The sequence below is a fragment of the Lasioglossum baleicum genome, chromosome 1 (assembly GCF_051020765.1).
Source record: "Lasioglossum baleicum chromosome 1, iyLasBale1, whole genome shotgun sequence".
Classification (NCBI taxonomy): Eukaryota; Metazoa; Arthropoda; class Insecta; order Hymenoptera; family Halictidae; genus Lasioglossum; species Lasioglossum baleicum.
This window is the reverse complement of record NC_134929.1, coordinates 18,560,946-18,574,214: the sequence shown is the minus strand read 5'-3', so window position 1 is coordinate 18,574,214 and position 13,269 is coordinate 18,560,946. Positions and strand designations below refer to the sequence as shown.

At 39.3% G+C, this 13,269-nt stretch overlaps 1 protein-coding gene across 2 annotated transcripts in view; it reads left to right on the top strand.

Annotated features, from left to right (window-relative positions):
• Positions 1 to 13,269, top strand: part of Hs3st-a (Heparan sulfate 3-O sulfotransferase-A) — a 146,554-nt gene that overhangs the window by 108,826 nt on the left and 24,459 nt on the right. The window contains exon 1 of one of the 2 annotated variants that reach the window (XM_076423182.1): positions 4,912 to 4,954. The exons of the other annotated variant lie outside the window; for it this stretch is intronic. The gene's annotated coding sequence lies outside the window, so the exon portion shown is untranslated. Of the gene's footprint in view, positions 1 to 4,911; positions 4,955 to 13,269 lie in introns of those variants that run through there. 2 annotated transcript variants of the gene reach the window in all.

The window sequence follows — 13,269 nt, the reverse complement described above, 5'->3', positions numbered from 1 at the left end:
AGAATCTTCATCACGAGTCCAATAATTATAATTAAAGGCAGAATACAATTTTTATATGGCTCCAGTGTCCTGCAGTCAATGCAAACATTTTTTATTTTGCATAAATACTATCCCCAGTCATTCTACACGATTAATTTTTTATTTTAGAAATTTCTAGCAATTCATTGCGCCGTTGAACATTAAATGCAACGTTACCGTTTGTCCAAACGCAAAATCGTTTCAGACGGTTCGGCTCGCAACGATTATCTATTATGCAAATCTATTTCTTCGCTCTGTGCGAATAGAACGAGGGCGAATTCGATTGGTATAATCCGCGGCGGTGCAGTTAACATGGTTGATCGGTTAATAAATCATCGTTTCCATTTATCGGCAGAGGCGTGATGCATCCCGTCATCGCTAACAATAACGAACAGCCGATAGGGAGGTCCGGGAACGGCGTTGTTTCGCAGACGGGGCCGGTGCACGGTTCGTGTTTTCAGAGACGCTTTCAGAGCGGGCGTCGCGTCGGTATGCATAACCTATTTTTTTCTACTCTTTTCCACCCGACTGGCAGGGGCCACCCCTGCGCGTCCTCATCCCCCGAAGCCGGTCGGGTTGCATCGTTTCTATGCACCCACGTGAACCGAATAATGAAAGCCATCGGCTGGAGAGCGGTCTGAATCTTTTAGCCGCGCGACTCGCGGAACCTCGGTGCACCGAGTGCATACAGAGACGCCGCGCATACGCCAAGCCGGCTACAATTTTTTTTCCGATGCGTTACGTAATGCCGGAACAATGCCTGAATACCGACCCGCGACGTTTAACCTTTGATCCTTGTCGTGCGGAATGAGAAATCACGAGGAACGTTCGTATCCAATTAGAATTCGACGCGTAGTCCCTGACCAAAAAATTGGGGCCACGACCTTTCGACGTCTTTCGTGGTTTTTAGTGAACTTCTCACTAATCACATTGATTATTGCACTTTATTAACTGGTAAGGCATTCCTCGATCCATTCTTGAAGGTTTTATATCGGCAATTAAAAACATACATCGCACCCAAAATACCTGATTTTTTATTTATTACCATTAATGAGTTCTGTAAATATTATTTCATAAATTATCGAAAGCGTATTAACTGAACTTCATTGTCCAACTGCCAGGTGGCATTTGTGCCGTTTAACAACAAAATACAACTCAAGATATATATTTGTTCTGTGTGGGTCAGATACAAACAAAAAACGTCACAAGACGAAAGGGTTGTTTTTAAGGGTCGTAAGACTAAAATAACCAGAATGAAAAAATTATTGACTATTAGATTAAATTGGCTGGGTGAAATATAAAACAGTGAAAGATTAGAGAAATCCAAGAACATTGTTATGATGTTTTCAATGTAAACAATCGATTAAGGGGGGGGATTTTGATTTAACTCCTGCTGTCCATGATCGTTGCAACATATTTTTATTTTGCATAAAGATCCGCAGTCTATTAGACCAGTCAATGAATGCTCATAAGGGGGGTGTAGAGGGAAATGGAAGGAACAAAATTTTTAAATTTGGGACTTCGTTTGGACTAGTGTTAGGAGGTAAACATACTAAAAGCCTCTACTCCTAGGAGGTGAGCGGGATGCAGGGGGGCACATAGAAGGTCCCCTTTTTCGGTTTTCCGCTTATATCTCGGAAACTTTGTGTCCTAACGATAAGACCATTCTATACAAAATTAAAATTGACAAAATGTGCCATAAGATTGATTCCATTCAGTTTTTCGCTATTTCGCATAGTTTCCGAGATATCCGCGCTCAAAGTTCACTAATTGTGAAAAAGAAATTTTTGCCTCAGGTTTTTTGCCTTATTCCACCTCTGCAGCACAATTAGTGAACTTTGAGCGCGGATATCTCGGAAACTATGCGAGATAGCGAAAAACTGAATTCAATCAATCTTGTGGCACATTTTACCAGCTTTAATTTTGTATGTAATGGTCTTATCGCTAGGAGGCATAGTTTCCGAGATATAAGCTGAAAACTGAAAAAGGGGACCTCCTACGTGCCCCCATGCACCCCGCACACCTCCTAGGAGTGGGGACCAGGGTTACCATATTCTATTCTCGCCAGGCCCCTTACCCTTCCGCCCCTCGCGCAGCTGCGCAGCGAAGCCCGCCTTTGCTTCCCCCACTCTTCCCACTAAAGCTAACTTAGCTTGCTCCAAATGGTACGCGTCAGCGTTAGTAGGAATAGTGGGGGAAGGAAAGGGGGCTTCGCTGCGCAGCTGGGCGAGGGGCGTAAGGGTGAGGGGCCTGGCGAGACTCGCATATGGTGGGGACTTTTAGTATGTTTACCTCCTAACTAGTCCAAACAAAGACCCAAAGTTAAAAATTGTGTTCCTTCCAATTCCCTCTACAACTTTTCGTTGACTGGACTATATTGATTATATTCTGTCTGATATTCTATTATGTTAGAAACAGTTTTTCGCTGTTTTTCACTTGTGTCACTTTTGTCGCGAGAGAGGGTGCTTATTTAGTAGACGCTCTTCGAAGTGTTTGTCACGTGTCTGACGTTACAGTGCGAGGGTTTAATTTAACGAATAAAAAGAAAACGGTTCAATAAAATTTGTCTGCAGCGTGCATCAATATCCACACCGGTCTCCTCGTCACGTTCGTTCAGTTTTATCGTGCATTACTTCTTTCCCGACAATACGGCGTAAACATATTCAAGAGAACTCGAGAACCGGTCCCTTCGGTACGCATAACCGGTCCCGACGTTTGAACATGTTATTGTTTCTGGAATATTGCATTTTCCCATGTCCTCCCTCTTTGTTCATTGTTACGAAGATACCTCGACACGACCTCGTGTGTAGGAGTTCCACATAGCATCGTACGCTTTTATAGCGGGACAGAGCTCCTCGCATACACACTCGAGCGGCTTGATATCGAGCCAATACGGCTTCAGGGATAGGTACACATAAATGCTGCGATTCATCGAAACCGAACAGCTCGGCGATCGTCGGAGCGATTTGTCTCGAGATGCACTAAAATCTGTTGCGCGACACTTTCGATGCATCGGGAACACCTCTACAGTGCATCATTCGATCTCTCCACAGCATGAGTGTGTGTTTGAAATTTTTCGTCTTTACAGCAACCCTCTGTGTTGGGTACGAGCTGAAGAAACTATTGGCACAGCTGGCTTTTAACCCTTTGCAATCGGAGCTATTGTGTTGGCAAGAAAGTAATTTCGGTATTTTAATGAACAGACTTTAATCGATAAAATATTTTCTTATTCATTCTCTTTGGCAAAAGATCATCGAACGAAAGGAGGAATATCTTATTCATTGAAATTCATAGCTTGGATAAAAATGTTGGGCTCCATTTCGCCTTAAAATACCGAAATTACTTTCTTGCCAACCCAATATTTTAACTTGACAATTAAACTTTTCTTCCGACCTGGAATAATTCCATTGAACACGATTTCTTCACTTTATGGATATGAACTTCGTATAATTAGTAATTTATTAGATATCAACATATTTAACAGTGTAGACAATATTGTGAATAATGGTATAGCAATTTTCAGTGGTGACTCTGAGTCACCCCTCGACTGCTAAGGGTTAATTAACTAGACTGCGGATTTTATGCATTCATGACTAAAACGAATAGATGCATAGATAGCTGCATCAGTGTCGAGTCTACTACCTAAAGTCTCAAACAAGTAATTTAACACTAAACCTATCGCCACCATGCTAATGGATTCAATTGAAGAAGTTAGAAGGACTTATGTATCTACAAGAATAACCTTGGAAAATGTATTTTAAAATATTTATAACAAAGCTGAGGTCTCAAGTTGGGATGGGATCAAGTTCAATATGTACTCATGAATCCGACTCAATTTGAATAACCAAATAAAAAGCAATAATGTTTCAATGATTATATTTGAACCTCGATCCTCGAACCTCGATTATATCGAACCTCGGAATGAGTACTTACAAGTTTCGAAAAGATACTTATAAATACTTCGATGTTGAAAGGAATCGAATCTTTCACAAGTAGTACTCGAATCTTGGAAATCAGAACTGCATAATAGGTTTTAAGCACTTTCTTGATTAAATTCGTAACTATTTAAGAATAATATTTGCGATAGATTATGAAATTGTATTAGTTGTACATGTTGAATTAAATTATGCATTGGAGGACAACATAATTGATTTTAAAGGCAAAAAAAAAATAATGATTAGAAAAATCAGAGAATTTCCGGTACGATATTCATAAAAGTTTCGAGTCTGTTCGACCAAGATTCGACTATACTTGCAAGTATTATTTCCGTTTACCAAAGTACTTGTAAAAGCTTCGAAACTGTCTGGCATACGTTCTGTTTTTCGAAGTACTTATAGAGATAAATAATAGTATTTTTCTCGGCGCTCTGGTTCAATCAGTTTCCAAATAATTATAGCTATTGTAACGAAAAGAAAGGTGGCGTGTTTCGTCCTGGACCCGCTAGAGGACTCATCAGTAAGGCTATCTAGCGGGTCTTGCCTTAGACCACAGGGTCAGAAGACTTTATGAGGAAAGTTATTAATATACTATTATAGATAGCCTTACTGATGAGTCCTCTAGCGGGTCCAGGACGAAACACACCACCTTTCTTTTCGTTACAATAGCTATAATTATTTGGAAACTGATCGAACCAGAGCGCCGAGAAAAATACTATTATTTATCATTAAAAATCATGCGATCGATATCAATCCCTACTTTACTTATAGAGAGTTCGAATTCAATCAGTAATATCCCATCCTTAGTCTTAAGTACCATCGATTGTAAAAGTGCGATAATGGTGGATCACCCAATTATTAAGACACCAACAGTTCGCAGGGGCGAGAAAAATATGTGAAGAAATCCTCACCTCCAAAGGGTTGGAACGTTTCAGCAAGATCCCTCGGTGAATCATCCTGTAGGACGTCACGTTTGTTGGCATGGTGTCCCAATAACACGGGTTCGTATAACAAAGGTTCGACGGTGTGCTTCTAATTGCCTGCTGTTTCCACGAAACCGACCGCGCTCGGTGTACACAAAGCCGGGCTAAAACCGTCCAAGTAAATTCAGCCGGAAAGGGGACAGACAGGCAGAGCTTAGTCCCTAGAAAGAGTTACCAGGAGTCACTTGCCGCCATTACCGAATACAGGTCCATTAGCCGAACGAATCGTGTCAGTCGATCCCAACAGCCGTTGAAAGCGCCTTCGCCTTTCCTAGCGATTGCATTCGACCTCGCGCAAGCTCGCGCTCGTGCGCAACTCTCTATGTTTGTGTGCATGAAACGCGTGTGAAACGGGACCAAGAGAGTGTGTAAAAGAGAGAGAGAGAGAGAGAGAGAGGAGAAAGGAAGAAAAGGGTGGAGGTGAAGAATGATGTAGTCGATGCACAAGGGTAGCAGCCGTGGTCGCGACACTTGGCCTTTGCGACGCTCGACGATGCTCAAAGCCATGGCAACCGGAGAGAAAAGTGGGTGGCCTCTCCTCTCCTCTTCTCTCTCTCTCTCTCTCCCTCTCTCTCTCTTTTTTCTCCTAGCACAACCTTCTTCGCGGGAAGTGCTCGAGGAAAAAGGTTGAAGGGGGATCAAGTTAGCTAAGGACGTGCCTGTCCTTGAGGGAATCGGGAACCTACGACTCCGATGCTTAACTTCGAGATGCGTCTCTCCGTTTGACGTTCAATCGTTAACACCTGTCTGTCGAACGGAACATCAGCGATCGATCGAGTTTTCGCATTTTCATGGCGAACGGCTGTTCGTGATCAGCTATTTTCATGGGCCACAATTGATGAAGATAATCAGTAGACTGCGGATGTTTATGCAATTTCCAATTTTTATAGACAAATTTGTAGAAAGTGAAATGAAATGAAATCTTTTTTTTAATGGGAACAACCTTCGTAGATCTGAAACAAATTAAAATCGCAGTGAATTCTATCGAGTTTTATATTCTGGCATATTTTGACAATTTCCATGAGCCGCGTAAATGCATAAAGATCCGCAGTCTAATAATGAGTCTTCGGAAGAGGAAGGAGGAATTAATTCGGTGCCCTTTCGCGAGGAATTTAGCGATTGTTTATGAGAAGAACTTGTTCCAAATTTTTAAGAGTCTCTAGTCAAATCAAAATTATGGAGTTGACCGCCTTGTATCATAACTAGACTGCGGATCTCTCTCTCTCTCTCTTTCTGCAAAATAAAATAAAATTATGCAGAATAAATAATAGTTTCCACCTGAATCGCAAGAAACTAGGGTGAAATAAAAATTTAATTTCTCTCTTAATATATTTAACAGATCAAAAATAATATAATGGAACATTAAATTTTTATTTCACCCTAGTTTCTTGCAATTCAGATGGGAAGCTTTCATTTTATTTTTAATTCAACCCTCTTTAATTTTGATTTGACAAGAGGCTCTTAAAAATTTCTTTCATAATGTATTTAACAGATTAAAATAATATAATGACACCTTTAAATTCTTCTAATGTTTTTGCTGCTTTAAATTGCACCAACTCATTTTTATCATAAATGCATGTAATCCACAGCCGTTATTTTGTTAAAACTAATTGCTCAGCCGGGAAGGCTCTGAGAGGCCGAGGTTTCCCGGCAGAGATTGTATTCACGGACACCTCAGAGACAATGAGGATATTTGAAGAAGTTCAATGCCGCGATCGAGAACGTATTGTTCTACGTTTACCGTTTTTACAAGACCCTTGACCTCCGGTGGTTCTTGCACAACGCATCATGATGAGTCCGGGAGTGCACTCAATAATAACAATGGTGACCCCGAAAATCGTGCCAAGAATACTCGATCGCGACATTGGAAGAATAAAGGCGGGGCCGATACGTTCGAGGACACCAAGACACAATTTCAGTAAGAAAGAATGAAGATCGATCCCGCGGTCCAGATTATCCGGGCTCAATAATGCAGCGGGTCGGTCGTCAGATCCTGTTCAAAACGCACCAGCTGTCTATTAACTTATGGTTACCCTTCAAATACAATTTTCCTCTCGCAGCTACTTTCTAATCGTGTCAATCTCCAGTTACAGCCCTCCGCAAAACTGTTCGTCAACCCTTTATAAACGAATCACTTATATAGAATTGGTTCGAACGGCTTCAGTTTCTTTGAGATGTTATTTTGAGAATGGTTATGGTTTTTAACTATTCTTATGCATTTAAAGTTTCTGAAAATTTAAACAAAATGCTGGAGCATAAAAAATTGTACAGAATTTTATACGATTTTTATTTATTTCGCATCTACTACTTTCTTAAAATTCGTCTACAAAAATTTTTTGCATGCGCGACGTTTTGATCGGATAAACTTCCGAAAAGCCCATACCTCCGATATCAGAAGTATTTTTCAAAATTCCCATTATTTACAGAAATAAATGGAAAAAACCACGATTTTTATGTTTTTTTTCACGGTTTCCGCTATGAAAATAACATTTGCGCCAATTTTCACTATCATATTCGTAATCAGCACGTCAAAATACGTAAGAATCCAGAGTATAAAAAATATCGGATGTACGGGCTTTTCGGAAGTACATTCTTTTGATCGATTAGAATCCAGAGTTGGGCAAAAATTTAATCAACGATTGACGAATAAATTTCTACTTCAATCGTTAATCTCTCTCTCTCGATCGGTTAACGATGAAATACTTATTAATCGTTAATTAGGAATAACGGTTAAATTTTGTACTTTAGTCGTTAATTGCGATTAACGATTATTAATCGTCAATCGGATAATTGATTAATGATTGCTGAAATTTCGAAATGAAATACGGAATCAAAACTATATGAATACTGGAAAAAATGTAAACTAAGTTTAGGTGTATTGTAATTTGGTCTATAATACAAACTCTGTTTACGTGCTTTTATGTTTTTTTTCGATGATTTCTTTTTTTAATCAACGATTGACGATTAACTCCATCAATCGATTCAATCACCTCTCCGATTTTTCGATGATTGCTATTTTTAATCAACGATTGACGATTAACTTCATCAATCGATTGAATCAGTCTCCGATTTTTCAATGATTACCTTTTTTAATCGTAAACATAAATCTTGATTGAAATTTTAATCGATTAATGCCCAACTCTGTTAAAGACCACATAGTTAAGCCCCACCTAAAGTTCAATCAAAAACCGCTCCCAATTCGAGCCAATTAGCAACATTACAATAATATAACTCATTCGAGATTCATGATATCCATTAAATCTTTATATTAATATACTACCGCGCGTTCATAGGTCCGCGTGATTGGTCGAGAAATAAACTGTTCATTAATAGGCTCTAAATTTAATTATTGGGAACATTGAATATGGTAATTTACGCTCGCACGCCGGCGCAGCATTGTTGCAATAATAATCCAATTTGTTAGCCCCGGTGCGGAATAGAATTCGCTTCGCGGTTTACGCGATGCCGTACACGCCGCACTCGCAATTAAAGCGTTACAAGAGAACCGGTTTTTCGGCGGGAACTTTGAATCAAGGGGGGACGTGCTTCCGTAGATATTATGCAGAAGTTTCTTCGAAATTATCGATCCGAAGGCGGTGGGTTCGGCTGTAGATAGCAAAAGTTTCCACAAATTTCGCGTGTTCCGGGAACGTTGAACATTAAGCCTTTAAAGTAGCCATTCAACCCCGGAAAACGATCGAACCATTCTCTTTTCGAGCTAAACTCTTTTCGCTCGAACTCTCCGGGCTGGCTATAAAATAACTTTTGCGGTAAAATCGATAGCATCGCGCGCGAAAATGAGCTCGTTGGTCGATAGCGAAATCGTGATTCAAAATTTCTTGAAAAACAATGCTGAATTATTCGAACGCGAAACTTCGCGACGCTTCATGCATATTGGAACTGTATTCGCGCGAGGTACTTCCAAGAAGAGAAATGCATTTTTGCAAAATTGAAAAACTCTTTCGTGTGGTTTTTCCCTCCAATTTCTTCGTGCGTATCGTCAGCCGCACAAACTCTGACCGAAGTACAAAATTGTTATTTATTGAAATATAGAAATAGCTGTACTGCTCGTTTTTTTTTTTAAACTATTGAGCGAAAATATTCGGTTTCTCGCTCTTCAACACTAAACCTACCATAACCGGTCGAACGACCGGTTCTGAAGTTTTCATTTTAAATTACAAATGTCTTCATTAGAGCACATGTTACTTTTATACAGTCGATGTACAAAGTATTCGTACACATTAGAAAACCGAATTACTTTTTCAAAATTGGACCCAACAGCTCGAGTTTCTTTTCAGACGTTAGAAGGATTAGTTTACTAGCTAATGTGTAAATAATTTAAAAAAAAAATTGTTATTGGTCGCAATTGCGAAGGAAATAGTAAAGGTCATGATTTAAAAATTTTTTATCCGCACCTGTAATGAAAATTTAGAAGGCGCCTTTGGTTGGTCTAAGTAAGTTATATACTTGTACAAAGTTTCATCGAAATCGATCAAGGATGTTACGAAATATGTATAATTGATTGAAAATAACAAAAATCGTAAGAATCTGCGATTTAAATGAATCGCAAACCGTAAATTCAAAGGTTTTTACATCTTACAATGCCCATAGCTTTTTTATCCGTCAACCAATTTCAATGAAACTGTACATATATATATAACTTACTAAGATTTACAAAATACATGTTTTAAATTTTCATTGCGGGCACAGATAAAAAATTTAAAAATCGTGGTCTATACCGTTCCCTTCGTGCGATCAATAACAATTACAAAATAAATGATTTACACATCAGCTAGTAAACTAACCCTTCTGACGTCTCAAAACAACTCAAGCTGCTGAGTCCAATTTTGAAAAATTTATTCGTTTTTAAGAGGTGTACGAATACTTTGTACTCCGACTGTAGCTCGGTACGTTTAGTGTTAATGCGTAGATATTCATTTATGCAGAATCTGAATGGTATTCCACTGTTTTAAGTGATGTTTCATAGCATGTTAGTCTTATTTCATTTTAATTCGGGATAATATGTTTTGATAACTAGGGATAGTTGTCGCATAGGCGGCTAATTGGCATAAATTTGATTGAACACACGCGCACGGCGTAAATGTTATATATCTAATGCAGACTATGAATAGTTAATCGGTACTTTCAATTGCCGTGTTACTAATTGCACGCGCGTGGCGTGCCCCGTGGAAATACGAATGGCACGCGTTGAATAATAAATGTCTCGAATCACTAATTTAAGCCTCTGTAACTGTTGTTGGTAAAACGCAAACATATTATTAATACCCTCTCCGCGACGTTCTCCCCGGCTATTATGCTGTAGTTGTACTATTTCCGAGGCGGATATGGTGAATTTCGAATTGTGGTCGAGCAGAATGTAGGTGGTCACGTTTACACGAGTTCCTTCGCCATGATTATTGCAAACGCTTGTTCAAAATTCTTGCAGAATAATTCGCGAGCACAGTGTTCAAAAATTTTAGAAATAATTTCCTCGTGGAAACATTTGTCGGATTGGTTAATTCATAAAATAAGTTTTAGGTAAGGTTGGAATAGCCGGGATACAATTTTGGATAACAGAAAAACAATTAAACGAAGCACCAATCTAATATTTTTGATTCTGCGCGAATCAATTTGAGAATTTATCGGATACTGCTGGATTCGTTAAGGGTTGATTAATTCTGTGAACGGATCGGAGGAACAACGATTCGGGTCACGAGGAGGGAAGAGGGTGAATTTCTCCGCGTTAAACGGGAGGTCTCTGGGGCTATTCTTATTTCGCTTGATTTAAGAACAGCTCTTCCAGGAACGTTATTCAAACTCTAAACTGGAAACGTTATCTGGCGATCGGCGATCGTTGGGCGCCGGTTTCCGTTGTGTTGGAAACGTGGCTACGATGCGGCCGGAACACGCGAAACTCCGCGAAGAACTTTTTCGCATCCGTGACGGCCACGGAAACTTTTGTCCTTGATCGACGGCCCGCCACTTCCGCCCGACTCGAGAGACCAACAAGATCTTCTCGACAGCGGCCCGCGATAATTTTACAGATGTCCCGGAACTTTTGCCCCGAACCCCTAACTGAATATAATCTCCGCCGGGCATGCTCCTTCCGATTCGAACTTTTCTGCGCGAATATCGGCCGACCCCTGTACTCCCATAGCGTCGCGAATTGTGAACGACGTGCTAGACTACTACTCTCGAGACGGTTTCATGTATAACTCCTGTTTTTACGCGATTTTGAAACAACACGGTCTAAAAGGAAAAGATCATCATCTAGAATAACTGTACTTCGATCGTACTTTATTTTAATATTATTCCTAATTTATGGATGAAATAAGAATATGTATAAGCGTTTTCTGAAAAAATGACATGTTCTGAATACAAAAATATTATGGCCCTCAAAAACTAATTCAACATAAGAAAATATTAAAGAATAAAATCGATAACATTATTGTACATATTACTAAAAATATGAGAATGATTGACAATTTTGTTTGCCTTACCGACGAAACTACATTCTCATTGTACAAATTTATTCAGGGCAAAAAAATATTTATAGTTTTACATTTACAAACCCTATAAATCATTTCATTACCCATTGATGCGCAAACTTGTCGGAGCAACTTGAATGAAATTGTAATGGGGTTAAAAAATTCGTCGCCGAAGGTGTTAATAGCATTCGGAATGAACAGAAGGTCGATTTAAACAGAGAGAGGGGGGATGTTCTCCGTTTAAATGAAAAACATTTGACGCACAAAGAGTGGATTTAAGCGGGGACCAGGGGTAAGCCGTCGTGTCGCTCGCGATTTATTTCCGTTTTCTATTGTTTCAGCATCTTCGCGCGCTACTTCGACCTAAATTCCGTCGTTCCTCGTTTCCTCCTGGTACACCCCCGTTTTTTTTATCCCGGCGATTTTACGGCGTGCAACACGATGCACCCGCGATGAATAGATAACGAACGAACAATGCACGCCTGTCGGTCTCGCGTCAACGGAATTAATCGGATTTCGAGACACGAGGGACGAACGACAGTTTCGACCGGCGGGACAAGATAAGCGCAACGATCCAACCGGTTCGACACCTTCATCCCCTTCGATTCCTTTAAAATATTTTCTTTCGCTCGTGCTTCACACGAACCGACATCTTCCTGCATGTTCTACAACCTCCTCTTCATAAGTTATCAGTAGACAGCGGATTTTATGTATTTATTATATTAATTTAAAATAATACATACAGGGTGTTCCGTTTAAATAAGGACACCTAAATATCTCTTCAGGTTATTGTGATGCAAAAACTATTTCTTACGTAATGTGCATGGTGTCAATAGACCAAATATCTGGCAGGAATATTTTTTTTCAAAGGTAATTTTTTTCGGAGTTATCAAGGTCATCGATGTTTTTTGACACATAACTACATTTTTATTTTATTGCATCGGGTAACTGTTCGAAAAATGCATTTAGATATGTATAATAACATGACCTTGAAATGACCTTGATCTTCGAAAATTAAAGTTTTACCTTCAGATCAAGGTGTGCACCCAAGGTGCACCCATGATTTGCATTTCAAGCATTGAATCATGTTTTCCTCCCGATCTTCTCCACAAATGAAACAAAACTAATCGCTTTTCTTCTTTTTAATTTTTAATGCCAATTCCTTTTTATTAGTTACTGCGTTTCTTTTATTTACCGCATTTCTTATGTTTTCTTTATACTGCGTTGACGTTATTTCGACTGACGAGGTAGTACGGCTTGGGAATCTCATATGGGTACGACTTAAGACACGGCAAAAGTTAAATTTAAAAAGTAAACATAACCTAACTGAATAAAATTAATACGATTTAGCTTCGACCAAACGATTATGTAAATTCTACTGAATTTATTTTTAATAAGGAACACAATTTTTTATCAATAATTTACTTGCAATATTAACCACCAAACATATGCAGAAAATGATAGGAAAATTGAAATAAACTTACGTGATGACAGGATTTATGGTTTCTGGCAGACAATAATACGTAAAGCAACTTGGTTGACTCAGATGTATATTTGCTTGCCATTGTATGTGCTGTTGTCGTCGTAGTTCGTTCAAAATTCAAGTGGTAAGACTTGAGCACTGGTACGACTTGAGCAACCTCACCCTAAAGTGTTAATTTCATAGTCATTATACGATAGCTGATAATTATTTTATGATGACGGTGTTTGTAACATTCGCGAATTAACGAATTACCGAACCGAAAGCTTTTTGCTAATCAATCTGACGACCGTAACAACGTCTGGGTTCCGTTGTTTGTTGAAAAAAAGTTCCAGTGAAAATTGGTCTCGCGTGCGAGAACGGTT